Here is a 13,699-nt window from a genome sequence, read left to right on the forward strand (position 1 = left end):
TACATTTCTCCCACTAATTACAACAACTACATTCAGCATAATGTTGATTTGTACTGTTAATAATTTTTTTCTGTGCCGGCCCGTCGAAATATGTCTTCATGCGAAACTAATCCATTGCACGAAAAAGATTAGGGGCCGCTCTACTGAGCTGAAAAAATATAATTCACATTCTCGATTAATCGACTTTGTTGACTTTCATCACATTATAGTCGATTATAAAACCCCTAGTTAATAGGGCCTAGTAAACACATATCTGAAAATTTGGGCGAATTTGTGCCGGATATGACCTGAACGATGAACTTAAAATTAACACACATACCTAAGTGTAATTTTTGACGTACAGTTACACCCATAGCAATTATACATTTGAACTATTTCACCATCATGACTGGACCCCTAAGGGCACTCATAATTATGATGTGGTCTGCGAAACAAGTTTGACACCCATAAAAAAATAATAGCTTGAGCAGAGCATGTAACTCGCCAATGGGGAGTGCCAACATTATCCCCAAACAAGAAACTCAAAACAGCTTTGACTTGTCTCTCTTAATCTAGTGTTTCCCAACCTTTATTTAGCCAAGGCACCCATTTTACATTAAAACATGCTTCATCTTACGACACACCACCCCAAAAAAGTCACAAAAAGTATGAATACAGAAATAAATATTTTTTCTTCGATTTACTCACAAATTGTCTTAGTGTGAAATCTGGGCTTGTTTAGTTGAACACAAAGCTATTATTCTGTTGTATGAATGGCGACAGGTGGATACACAGGTTTATCGGACCTTCTGACATCTAATGGAGGAACATTTAATTTTTCCTCCCATCACTATATGTCGCTGGCATAAATAGATGAACAAAGATATGTTTGTAATAACTGATCTTTTCAATAATGTATTATACAGTTTCACTGTGGGTAACACCGCAAGAGACTGGTGCCAAAAAGTGATATGGCATAAAAATTCACAACTTCTAATAATGAAAAAGCAACTAAATATTAATACCATAACAAATCTGTCCAAAAAGTTACTGCTTGGTGTGAATGGGGTGCCATTCCATTAGGGTTGCATTCGAAGTGGTGGACTAGCTAAAGGGTGAAGCGAGACACAGAGAATTGCCATTTTTGTGTGAAAATGTGCACGGGAATAAAACACAAAAACTTACATTTTCCTCTTGTAATAAACAACCACAAGAAAGAAGAAAATTCAGGATGTCCTCCATTATCGCCCTTTCTGTTCACTGTATCATAATTCTCCTTTCTTTGTTAAATTAATTGGCGGGCTACACTGTGGGTCGCCAAGTTTTCATGTCCTGCTATTTCCAAACTGTATGGTGCCAAGATGAGCTGAACTATACTGCTTGATGGAAACAGCTTGAGAGTGGCACAATGGCCAATGAGTGCAAAAGTGGATCCTCAGCTCAGCTTTCGCCTATGAGTGTCAGTGTCCAGCTCTATATCTTACTAAACCTCAGTGGGGAATTAAAATGCACGTCTGAATGTGTAGAGGTGGCAAAAGTATTATCTGGAATGTCAGTACTTAAGTAGAAGTAAAAAAAGAAGCACAAAAAAGACTGGTAAAAGTCCAGTTCAACTCCTTTACTTAAGCAAAAGTAAAAAGCACTGACTCTGTAATGTACTTGAGTACTAAAGTAAAAATTATTTTTACCCGTCTACCCGTTTTGATAACTCAGCACAACGGAAAAGAGAAGAAAAGAAACAAAAATCAAGTTACAGGTCGCATTTTGTTGTTTTTTAGCTAAGAGCTAGCAGTGGCTCGACCTTTGGATATCAGTTTTCAAATGAAGGCATTGAAAGTAAAAAGCTGCCATAAAAATAAATACTCAAGTACAGATACTGTACCTGAAAAATCTACTCAAGCAGCGTTAACAAAGTATTTGTACTTCCCACCTCTGCCAAAAAGTGGTGCAATATGGATCAGGAGTTGTTTCTGTTGTGTGCACGCCTGTGAATTGGCAGCCCATCACAACAGCTCTGTTAATGTTCTCCTTATTTTGTGCTTTCTGCCCTTTACTCTTTATGCATTGTGCTAAACCATTTGCACTATTACAATGTTTTAGCTGTGGTATTTTTTTAGCGTAGAATATCTGTTGCACTTTCTTCTGGCCATTTGTTTACCATGCCACAACCGTGACGGGTTTCACCCCAACTTGTTGCATCGCTTTGGTGAATGCATCCTGCAGGAACTATGGAGATGGACGAAAGGTAGTGCTAAAATGAAGTACAGTAAACATTTGTTTAGCAATGGGGTTATATTCGAGAAACCCCCCTCGCAATAAGTGAAATCTGAAAAAGTATTATTAATTACATTATTATATCAATTTATGTTTCGTATATTCAATCTAATGCCAATACCTGATACTTTATTGAGGTGCAGATATTTTATTTGTCCACTTGAGGTTACCATCCACACACTTTACGAAAGCACAGTCGTTTGTGCTCTGCTTCAGTGAACAACAGCCTATGTGGACATGGTGTGAACGGGTGATTTTCTGATTTAAGCACGGGCACTGTTGCTCACATTGACAGTCCTGGCAATGTAGTCAGCTAAAAGCATTATAGGAACCCAGAATTCATTGCAGTGATGTTTTTAACTACACTACTGTACTTGTAGAAAATCAAGCTAAACGTTGCACTTTACTTGCATTTGTTCCTGTGGATATTTTCATGTTTGTGTGCATTAGCTATTCGTCAGGCTAAGGTTGGTATTTGTGAATTTATTCAATAAAACTCTGACTGTGGCTTGTGTTTTAAACAGTGACTTTTCGGTCATGTTCTTTGTGTCCTCAAGCAGTTTGGTGATTTATCAGGTGTATGAGTTGAGATTACTCAGTAAAGTGTTGTTTTCTGTTAAAAATAAAAGCCCAACTGACGTTATGTGAGTCATTGCTGCCACATAAAAATCATATAGCCAATAAAGCTAACTGTGTCACAGATGTGCCAGTGAGTAACTTCACTACACTAACCTTTAAAAAAATCTGCGATGCACTTAATCTGCAATAAATGAACGACGGATTACTGTAAACTGTAGCGTGAGAGATGACCAAATGGAACAGGAGATTTTAAACATTCCTTTTGTAAATAATTCTGGAATAAAACTCACTTCACTGGCTCTCTGTTCCATACCGGATCAATACAAAATTTCTGCTGCTCATCCATAATTGTCTCTATGGACACGCCCCTTATACCTACAAGAACTCATCACTCCACAATCCTTCACCCATGCCCTCAGATCTGCAGGCAGTCTCCTCTTTCGAGTTCCCAGCACCAAGCTCTGCACTATGGGAGATGGAGCCTGCTGCTCAACTGCACCTCGCCTGCATTCCCATCCAGCTGAGGGCTGCACAGAGCCTGTACTCTTTTAAAGTTGGCCTAAAAAACTTTTTTTTTCTTCGAAAAGGCCCTTGACTGCTCAGGTGATAGTGATCTGTGTTTTTTATATTATGATTTAAACATGCCTTAAACTTGTAGCACTCTGAGATCCTTTAGTTGAAAATTGCGTTACAAATAAAATGTGTTATTATTCCACCCATCCATCCATTTTCTGTACCGCTTTATCCTCACGAGGGTTGCAGGCATGCTGGAGCCTATCCCAGCTATCTTCGGGCGAGAGGCTGGGTACACTCCGAACTGGTTGCCAGCCAATCGCAGATGTGTTATTATTATCAACTGGAATCAAACGTTTACTGCCACCGACGAATACTGTATATTCGTCTAGTACGTTTTTCAGCGGGTAGGTGGGGGAAGAGGGTGTCGTCCAGGTTGTCTGTAAAATTCAGGTTTGATCCTCGTAGAGGGCGACCTTGCATCTCTTTGGATTTGAGATCAGCACAGCTTTTGAGTAGAAAATAAAGATTAGGGGCTGAATCTCGGTGCGTCACGTCGATGGTGAGGGAGAAAATTGGCAACGCGTTGGTAGTCGGACTTGTTTAGGCACCTCACACTCCAGAGTATGTATGTATGGTATGATCAGAAGATGTGTTGTGGTAGCTAGTAGAAAGTGTGTGTTGTGATCGTGAGAAATGGAGTGAATGATGAACTGAATGTAAAATAGCTACTGACGTTCAACTTGTGTCACGGTTGCTCATGGTTAGGGTTGGGCATCGAGGTTCGAGAACGGATTGGAACCGGGACTAACATCACGGTTCTCCCGGAATCGTTCAAATTTAAAAATGTCGGTTCCTAGTTTTGATGCCTACAGTCTGCCGACCCTGAAGAAGAAAGTGGCGAAAACCAATGGAGAAGAACGCGCACAAAGAGGTGATTGTGCCCAATGGTGGCGCTGAACAAAAGTGTCTTAACTTTGTTAAAATTAATGACCAGTCGCCTCAGTGGAACACTTGGAATAGGATTATATTGTGCAAAGGAGGCTTATGCAATGTGTAGAGGTCTGGCAGGCTTCCTCCCGCTACGAGCCTCAGCCTACACCGCAGGGAACTTCAGTCAACTCAAATTGGGTGAGTAAAACAATAAAATATGTCTATGCCAACATTGAGACAGCTAACAAGTTAGCTCTTGCACTGATGGTTTGTAGCGTTTATTTTAGTCTTCAAACCAACGTAAGAGCTGATGACAGACACAGAAATAAAATATAAATTACTTTACCATACTGGAAAGAAAGTAGAAACAGTCACATTACAAGCTTAACATTGAACCTAAACTTTACCAAAGGTCAAACTAGCAGGTTTACATCACAACGAAATGGGACAAAATTCACAAAAACGTCTCACATTATCACAAACACTAACCTTGTGTCTCATCAGTGGGTAGGTAAAGGAATCAATGTTTTTCAGAGCATTTGGTCACATTCATTACTCTTTTTCAGGCCGTCTTGTTTTACTTTCGTTGTGTAAAATTACCTTTTGTGGCAAAATGTGAGTACCCTTCAAAATAAAAGGCTACAACATGCTTAAAACAGGAAGTCAAGTTAAAACTTGCACATATAAACCATTTGACGTGACAAAGCAGTCACAAATAATTTTAACAATGATATATTTAACTTTTTGCTGAAACAATAATTAATAAATGTCAATTGGGTTCATTGCACACACGTTGCCTTTTGGTTTGTCGGTTATAAAGAATCCTGAGTCAAATCTTCATTTTAGTCTATGCTGCGGTCTTCTAAGAAAATGGATGTTTATAATTTGGACACCGCTTATTTAAACCATGCAAACCTTTTTGACCCAGCCCCCTAAAAGAATCGGAAGCGAAAATCGTTTGGAACCGGAATCTAAATGAGGAACCAGAAATAGGACCGGAATCGCTCAAATTCAAACGATGCCCAACCCTACTCATGGCGCATTTCTTAGTTCAGAATCAGAATCATCTTTATTTGCCAAGTATGTCCAAAAAACACACAAGGAATTTGTCTCCGGTAGTTGGAGCCGCTCTAGTACGACAACAGACAGTCAATTTACAGAACACTTTGGAGACAGAAAGACATTGACACAAAAAAAAAACAGTCACTGAGCAGTGAAGGGTTGCTAGTTACCTGGTAATGCCGGTAAAAAAAAATTTTTTTTTGGACAATTGTGCAAAAAGATGCAGAGTCCTCTAGCACTTAGAATAGTTCGAATGACTAATATTGCAATAGTCCGGTGCAATGACCATTGTGCAAAGGGCGCCGAGACTCCAAGGAGTGTATGCGCTTTAAAGTGACGAGTAGTGCGATAGTCTGGCACAATGTTGGTTGTGCAAATGTTGCAGATACTCCTCAATCAGTGTGCAAATGGAGCAGATGCTACTCTGGCATGAGTGGCCAGTATATGCAAATACTGCAGCATGGCGAGACAACTACAGTGAGTGCACAAGTAATACATAATTGGCCCCACAGAAATGTGACAACAAACTCAAGTCAAAAAATTGCCAGCATGTTGTAATGAAATTGTAGGATAGGTGTTTAAGAAGAGGGAAGAAGCTGTTGGAATGTCTACTAGTTCTAGTTTGCATTGATCGGTAGCACCTACCTGAGGGAAGGAGCTGGAAGAGCTGGTGACCGGGATGCGGAGGGTCCGAGAGGATTTTGCACGCTCTTGTCTTAGTTCTGGCAGCGTGCAAGTCCTCAAGAGTGGGTAGGGGAGTACCGACAATCCTTTCAGCAGTTCTGATTGTCCGTTCCAGTCGGAGTTTGTCCTTTTTTGTAGCAGCACCAAACCAGACTGTGATGGAAGAACACAGGACTGATTCGATGACCGCTGTGTAGAACTGTCACAGCAGCTCCGGTGGCAGGCCATGCTTTCTCAGAAGCTGCAGGAAGTACATCCTCTGCTGGGCCTTTTTGAGGACGGAGTTGATGTTGGTCGCCCACTTCAGGTCCTGAGAAACTGTAATTCTGTAACTTGAAGGTTTCGACGGTTGACACAAGGCAGCTGGACAACGTGAGGGGCAGCTGTGGCGAAGGATGCCTCCTGAAGTCCACGATCATCTCTACAGTCTTGAGCGTGTTCAGCTTCAGGTTGTGTCAGCCGCACCACAGCTCCAGCCGCTCCGCTTCCTGTCGATATGCAGACTCGTCACCGTCCTTGATGAGGCCGATGACAGTGGTGTCATCTGCAAACTTCAGGAGTTTGACAGTCGGGTGCGCTGAGGTGGAGTCGTTCGTGTAGAGAGAGAAGAGCAGCGGAGAGAGGACACAACCTTGGGGCGCCCCAGTGCTGATGCTGCGTGTGGATGAGGTGGCCTCCCCCAGCCTCACCTGCTGTGTCCTGCCCGTCAGAAAGCTGTAAATCCACTGGCAGATGGCAGGTGAGACGCTGAGCTGGAGAAGCTTGGATGAAAGGAGTTCAGGGATGATGGTGTTGAACGCTGAGCTGAAGTCCACGAACAGGATCCTCGCGTAGGTCCCTGCACTGTCGAGGTGTTCTAGGATGAAGTGCAGTCCCATGTTGACCGCATCATCCGCAGACCTGTTCGCTTGGTAGGCAAACTGCAGGGGGTCCAGCGGGGGACCTGTGACACTCTTAAGGTGGTCCAGCACTAGACGTTCAAAGGACTTCATGACCACAGATGTCAAAGCGACAGGCCTGTAGTCATTTAGACCCGAGATGTACCGATATATCTGTCTGTAAATAAATGATAATTTTGTTACCGCGGGACGTTGGGCGGCTGGTTAGCACATCTGCCTCACAGTCTGGTTCAATTCCGGCCTCGCCTGTATGGAGTTTGCATGTTCTCCCTGTGCCTGTGTGGGTTTTCTCTGGGTACTCCGGTTTCCTCCCACATCCCCAAAACATGTGTGGTAGGTTGATTGGAGACTCTAAATTGCCCGTAGGTGTGAATGTGAGTGTGAATTGTTGTTCGTTTATTTGTGCCCTGCAATTAGCTGGCGACCAGTTCAGGGTGTACCCCACCTCTCGCTCGAAGATAGCTACGATAGGCTCCAGCATGCCTGCGACCCTCGTGAGGATAAGCTCTACGGGAAATGGATGGATGGATTTTGCCACCAAAAGCCCCTTTTCAGTCTCGTTTTTGTTGGTTTATAGTTTGGGGTGTCCCAAAAGCAAAACATTTTAGCGTCCAAGTCACTGTTCTACTTGACATGATTTGTTTCACAAAAAGCTGGTTTTCTCTGCTTTTTTTTGTGTGTCAAAAACCCGTGTTTTTGGCGAAACCAACTGAAAATCTGTTGCTGACTAGATACTAGAAGATGTAGAGAAACACTTTTTATCCGGTGAAAGAAAATAGTCTACACTTTGTTTTGGTAGGTTTGGTGCTTGTATTGTCACAAAACACTATATTCTGTGTGTCTTCAAAGATCAGTCAAAATCCTCTAAAACGGCTGCAAAATGGGGAACTCTACTTTGAAAATGGCTGGCAGTGAATGAATGAAAAGCCCCCTAAACCGCTAAACATGTCGTTAGGACTCTGACACGTACTGTATTTGGAGCGCCGGCTCCACTTGTCCACTTCTAAACACAACTGTGATTCCTTGTTGTTTATCTTTAGGAGAACAACCATGTAGTACAGTGTCACATCCTCCTTGTGATGTAGGTCAAAGTTTTCAACTTTTTCCCCCCCCTCTTCCTCTAGAAAAAGGAAGTGAACAGCCCCTTTGAGAGAACAGTTTGAAACATTTAATGTTAGGTACACATAGAAAGCAACTTTCATTCATTTTTCTTACAAATTAATATAAAGTCAAATATTGTTTGTAAAGAGACAATTGAGGATTAGTAGCATAAATTTACTGGCCACACCATTAGGTACACTTAGACAATACAAGACGTATGATAATTTTGACCTTTACAAAGATAATACGGTAATAAGGGTTAGGTTCCGGACCACCCCCGCAATAGGTGAACTCCGTGAAATAGTTACCATATATTATTTTTTATTGTTTATACATATTTTAAAGCTGTATGAACCTGTGCAAACTCTTATTAATCTAAGTAATCTATTAATCACACTACTAATAACCGCTACCATACTCTTGTAAACCCTTTCTATACTGTTAAAACACATTTTAAACTGTTAAACATACAGTAATAATGACATTATATTCCTAGTAATGTGTTTAATGATTTTTTTTCTTTAGGTTGTTTTTTTTCTTTCTTTTTTTGTTTTTTTTCACTGTTTAAATGTTTTAAGCCTGAAAGTGTTTCATTTTTTTTTACGCCCCAAAAAATTACAGCAAAAACTCAAAATCTTGTGATATGAATATGAAAAGAAAAATCTGCAATGCACTGCATCTGCAATAGGTGAACCACGATATACCGAGGGAACAATCAGTTTTATTGACACTGTCAGAGATGTAATAATCTAAACTATATTAGGGGCACACAGATGGTTGACCGGACAGCAATAATTTATCCACTGTCCATTTTATTTCGCGCTTGTCCTCATTAGCGTTACGGGTGAGCTGGAGCCTATCCCAGGTGACTTTGGGCAAGAGACGGAGTACGCCATTTTGTGGATGCCAGGCAGTGGCATGGCACATACAGTGGGTACGGAAAGTTTTTAGACCCCCTTAAATTTTTCACTCTTTGATATATTGCAGTCATTTGTTAAAATCATTTAAGTTCATTTTTTTCCTCATTAATGTACACACAGCACCCCATATTGACAAAAAACAAAACATAATTGTTGAAATTTTTGCTGATTTATTGAAAAGGAAAAACTGAAATATGACACAGCCATAAGTATTCGGACCCTTTGCTGTGACACTCATATTTAACTCGGGTGCTGTCCATTTCTTCCTTAAAACGGTTCTACACCTTCATTGGAGTCCAGCTGTCTCTGATTATACTTGATTGGGAAAGCCACACACCTGTCAATAGTAGACCTTACAGCTCACTGTGCATGTCAGAGGACTCATGGAATCATGAGGTCAAAGGAACTGTCTGAAGAGCTCAGAGACAGAATTGTGGCAAGGCACAGATCTGGCCAAGGTTACAAAAACATTTCTGTGGCACTTAAGGTTCCAAAGAGCACAGTGGCCACCATAATCCTGAAATGGAAGACATTTGGGACGATCAGAACCCTTCCTAGAGCTGGCCGTCCGGCCAAACTGAGCAATTGGGGGAGAAAAGCCTTGGTGAGAGAGGTAAAGAAGAACGCAAAGATCACTGTGGCTGAGCTCCAGAAATGCAGTTGGGAGATGGGAGAAAAAAAAGAAGAAAGTCAATCATCACTGCAGCCCTCCAACAGTCGGGGCTTTATGGCAGAGTGGCCCGACGGAAGCCTCTCCTCAGTGCAAGAAACATGAAAGCCCTGCATGGAGTTTGCTAAAAAAAACACCTGAAAGACTCCAAGATGGTGAGAAATAAGATTCTTTTGTCTGATGAGACCAAGACAGAACTTTTTGGCCTTGATTCTAAGTGGCATGTGTGGAGAAAACCAGGCACTGCTCATCACCCGTCCAATGCAGTCCCAACAGTGAAGCATGGTGGTAGCAGCATCATGCTCTGGGGGTGTTTTTCAGCTGCTGGGACAGGATGACTGGTTGCAATCGAAGGAAAGATGAATGCGGCCAAGTACAGGGATATCCTGGACAAAAAACTTCTCGAGAGTGCTCAGAACCTCAGACTGGGCCGAAGGTTCACCTTCCAACAAGACAATGACCCTAAGCAGACAGCTAAAATACCGAAGGAGTGGCTTCACAACAACTCTGTGACTGTTCTTGAATGGCCCAGCCAGAGCCCTGACTTAGACCCAATTGAGCATCTCTGGAAAGATCTGAAAATGGCTGCCCACCAACGTTTACTATCCAACCTGACAGAAATGGAGAGGATCTGCAAGGAGGAATGGCAGAGGATCCCCAAATCCAGGTGTGAAAAATTTGTTGCATCATTCCCAAAAAGACACATGGCTGTATTACCTCAAAAGGGTGCTTCTACTAAATACTGAGCAAAGGGTGTGAATAGGCGGCACGGTGACCCACTGGTGAGCACATCTGCTTCACATTTCTGAGGACCGGGGTTCAAATCCCGGCCCCACCTGTGTGGAGTTTGCATGTTCTCCCCATGCCTGCGTGGGTTTTCTCCAGGTACTCCGGTTTCGTCCCACATCCCAAAAACATGCATGGTAGGTTGATTGAAGACTCTAAATTGTCCGTAGGTGTGAATGTGAGTACGAATGGTTGTTTGTTTATGTGTGCCCTGTGATTGTATTTCGACCAGTTCAGGGTGTACCCTGCCTCACGCCCGAATATAGCTGGGATAGGCTCCAGCACGCCCGCGACCCTAGTGAGGAGAAGCGGTGAAGAAAATGGAAAATGGGTCTGAATATGGCTGTGTGATATTTCAGTTTTTCTGTTTTAATAATTCTGCAAAAATGTCAACAATTCCGTTTTTTTTCTGTCAATATGGGCTGCTCTGTGTACATTAATGTGGGGGAAAAAAATTAACTTAAATGATTTGAGCAAATGGCTGCAATACAACAAAGAGTGATATATTTAAGGGGGTCTGAATACTTTCTGTACCCACTGTATATGTAAACAACCATTCACAATCACGCCTACAGACACTGGTGAGCCACTTCCAATAATTGTCTTCTTTATTTGTGTCTGCACAAGAGTATTCTTTTACTCATTTCAATGAGGATTTCAAAGATGTTTTGAGTTCCAGGGGACAGTTGCGGAACAAATTATCTCAAGGCACCACTCTACCTGGAAGAAAATCACAGAAAGGGATAATTTTGTAGCAGTGACAAATGTGCATGATACTACAGTATAGAACTGTGACCTTATTAGTCACTGCACTAGTATCTGTATGTTACACATCTTTAGCTTCTTCCAGCGCAGTGAAAGCCCAGTGTGCGTGTGTGTTGGTTATAATTCAACATCCTTTCACTCTAAGTATAGCGGGTAGCAGTGTGGGTTTGTGTTTAGCGTTGTTATGGCTACAGCACTCAGGTGAGTGTTTTCTTCAGATCATAGAGAGAGAAAAGGAAGGTCAGGATGAGTTTGAACTTTGAGTAATTGAGCCAGTGGTTTGGCTTGATGCTCAAAGCATATGGAATGGATTGAAAGAGGTTCACTTAGTCTTCACACTTTTTTTTTTTAATATTATGGGTCTAAAATGTATCTAATAAGAAACATGCAGGTATTTACAGTGTTTTTGATGTAACTTATGATTCCAAAAAGTTATTTATTTTTGGAGGAGGGGGGGGGTTTAATGGATATTGGGGTGCTCCTTCTGGTGTGTGCGGCTTGGCCACCTGGGGACACTATAATACAGACAGTGAGACACACGAAGAAGTGTTTTACAACAGACTCAATAAGCTGCTTTATATTTGTCGTTTTTTGGATGAAGGATAAATGCATGAGTATTGTTATATTGTCGTGTGTTGGGCCACCATTTGTATTAAAATAATCATTGTTTAAAGGGAAATAACACTGAGACACCGTGCATTGTTTGTTAGCATTAAGCTAGCCTTTCATATATGTGGTTATTTTAAATACACAGTACACTGTACTTCGTTACTTCCCACCACAGCCATTCACGGGGCTCAGTGGCCCCCTTTTCATGAGCTCAATGCAGGCCGACATCGCAAAAAACCTAAGAACAAGGCAAATGGAATATTATGAAAGTGAATAAAAACAGACACACCCTTGAGTTAGTTGCGCGCTTGCAGCGCCTTGAAGATAAGGTCAGAATGGACACCAGAATAGCCGACGTGGAAAAAACAAAGAGAAAGGGGAGGGAAAAAAAACAACCTAGGCCTTAGTTTTTAATCAGGGATGCTTCACTCACTGCTGCTGCAATTTCAAATGTGAGGTGAGGCAGACTTCGTATAGATGGACCACTTGCGGCGTCGCTTGTAAATAAACAATAATCTGTGGAAGAATCTCTCATATTTGGATTGGTGACCCCCCCCAACCCCCCCCCCCCCCCCCTTTCAAATAAACTGTCCACCAATCATTCTCGTGCAGACAGGATATAGAGAGGACCAAAAGAAATATTTACATTAAAAAAACTAAATAAAAGACAATCCTCCCTCCATTTGTAGTGAGGCACAAACTGGAAACACAGAGTATTACACCAATGAAATAGCTCCGCTTGGAGACAACATTGGAGAAAGGAGTGTGCGGAGAGCTTGAAAAAAAAAAAAGAATCACTGTGAATATAAAGGAGGAAAGACAGAGTTGAGGGAGGAGAGGAGAAGAGCATTCAGCAAGGAGGATATAAAAGGAACGGATGGGAGGGTGCGGAGAGGGAGAGAGACAGCAGAGAAAGAGAAGGGAGAGAGCAACGAGAGAGCAAGAAATAGATGGAGTGGGGGGACAGGAGAGAGAGATCAAGAGCAAAAAAAAAGGAGGGGGAGTGAGTGAGTGAGAGGACGAAAGAGAAAAACAGAAGAGGAAGGAAGGGAGGAGGGGGCGAAGGAGGGATAGTCACAAGAGACTCAAAAACCACAGGATTAAAAAAAACCTCTGTCTGTCTCCAACCCTGTACGGAGATGTAGAAATAGCAATCCCTTAATATAGTGGAGGGGTGCGCTGCATTTTCTCACCTGGAACGGATCGTGCGCCAGCCAACAAGTTCATTCAATAGGTGGACAATGTAACACCAGTTCCTCATTCGCTACTTGACTTGCTACCTCTTTTCGTCTCTTTCGTCTGGCTTAAGGATGTACTGTACGCTTCACTTCACTGGTCCCTGTACATTGAAAACAAATGTGTACGAATAAGAGTGTTGTTAACAACCCTGCCAAATAGGAATGATTAGAAAATTATATAAAATGGGGGTTAAAAATTGTGAAAAATCAGGTTGTCGCAAAAGCTATGCACATGTTCGCTGAATGTGTGAAACCACGGCCCACCCAAGATGGATGCTACTTTGGCTAGCATCTTTCTTATGCCTACAGATGTGTAACTACATGTGTGAGCTGGGAAAATAGGTCTGCTTTAAGCTTCCGGTTGGTGGATCGTATCCTACCGGAGGACACCTTCACACGACGCTTATCAGTAGTATTAGCAAGCCTACAGTGCAAGCCGAAAGCACGGTAGCCTAAGTAACATGCGAGCACACACTGACATGACATCATCATTATTATTAAACTCGTATCTCAAGGCACCACTGTAAATGGCATTAAGTCATCGAACTTACCTTTGGCATCTACATAAAATAGACGTTAGGTGAACGCAGGCAAAGTGTAACGGCAAATTAAGTAGACTACATGGGCTATTTCGTAGCTTAGTCAACAGAGAAGCAAAAAACTACTTTCGCTTTTGACAGTGCAAAT

This window comes from Phycodurus eques, chromosome 5 (assembly GCF_024500275.1).
Source record: "Phycodurus eques isolate BA_2022a chromosome 5, UOR_Pequ_1.1, whole genome shotgun sequence".
Lineage (NCBI taxonomy): Eukaryota > Metazoa > Chordata > Actinopteri > Syngnathiformes > Syngnathidae > Phycodurus > Phycodurus eques.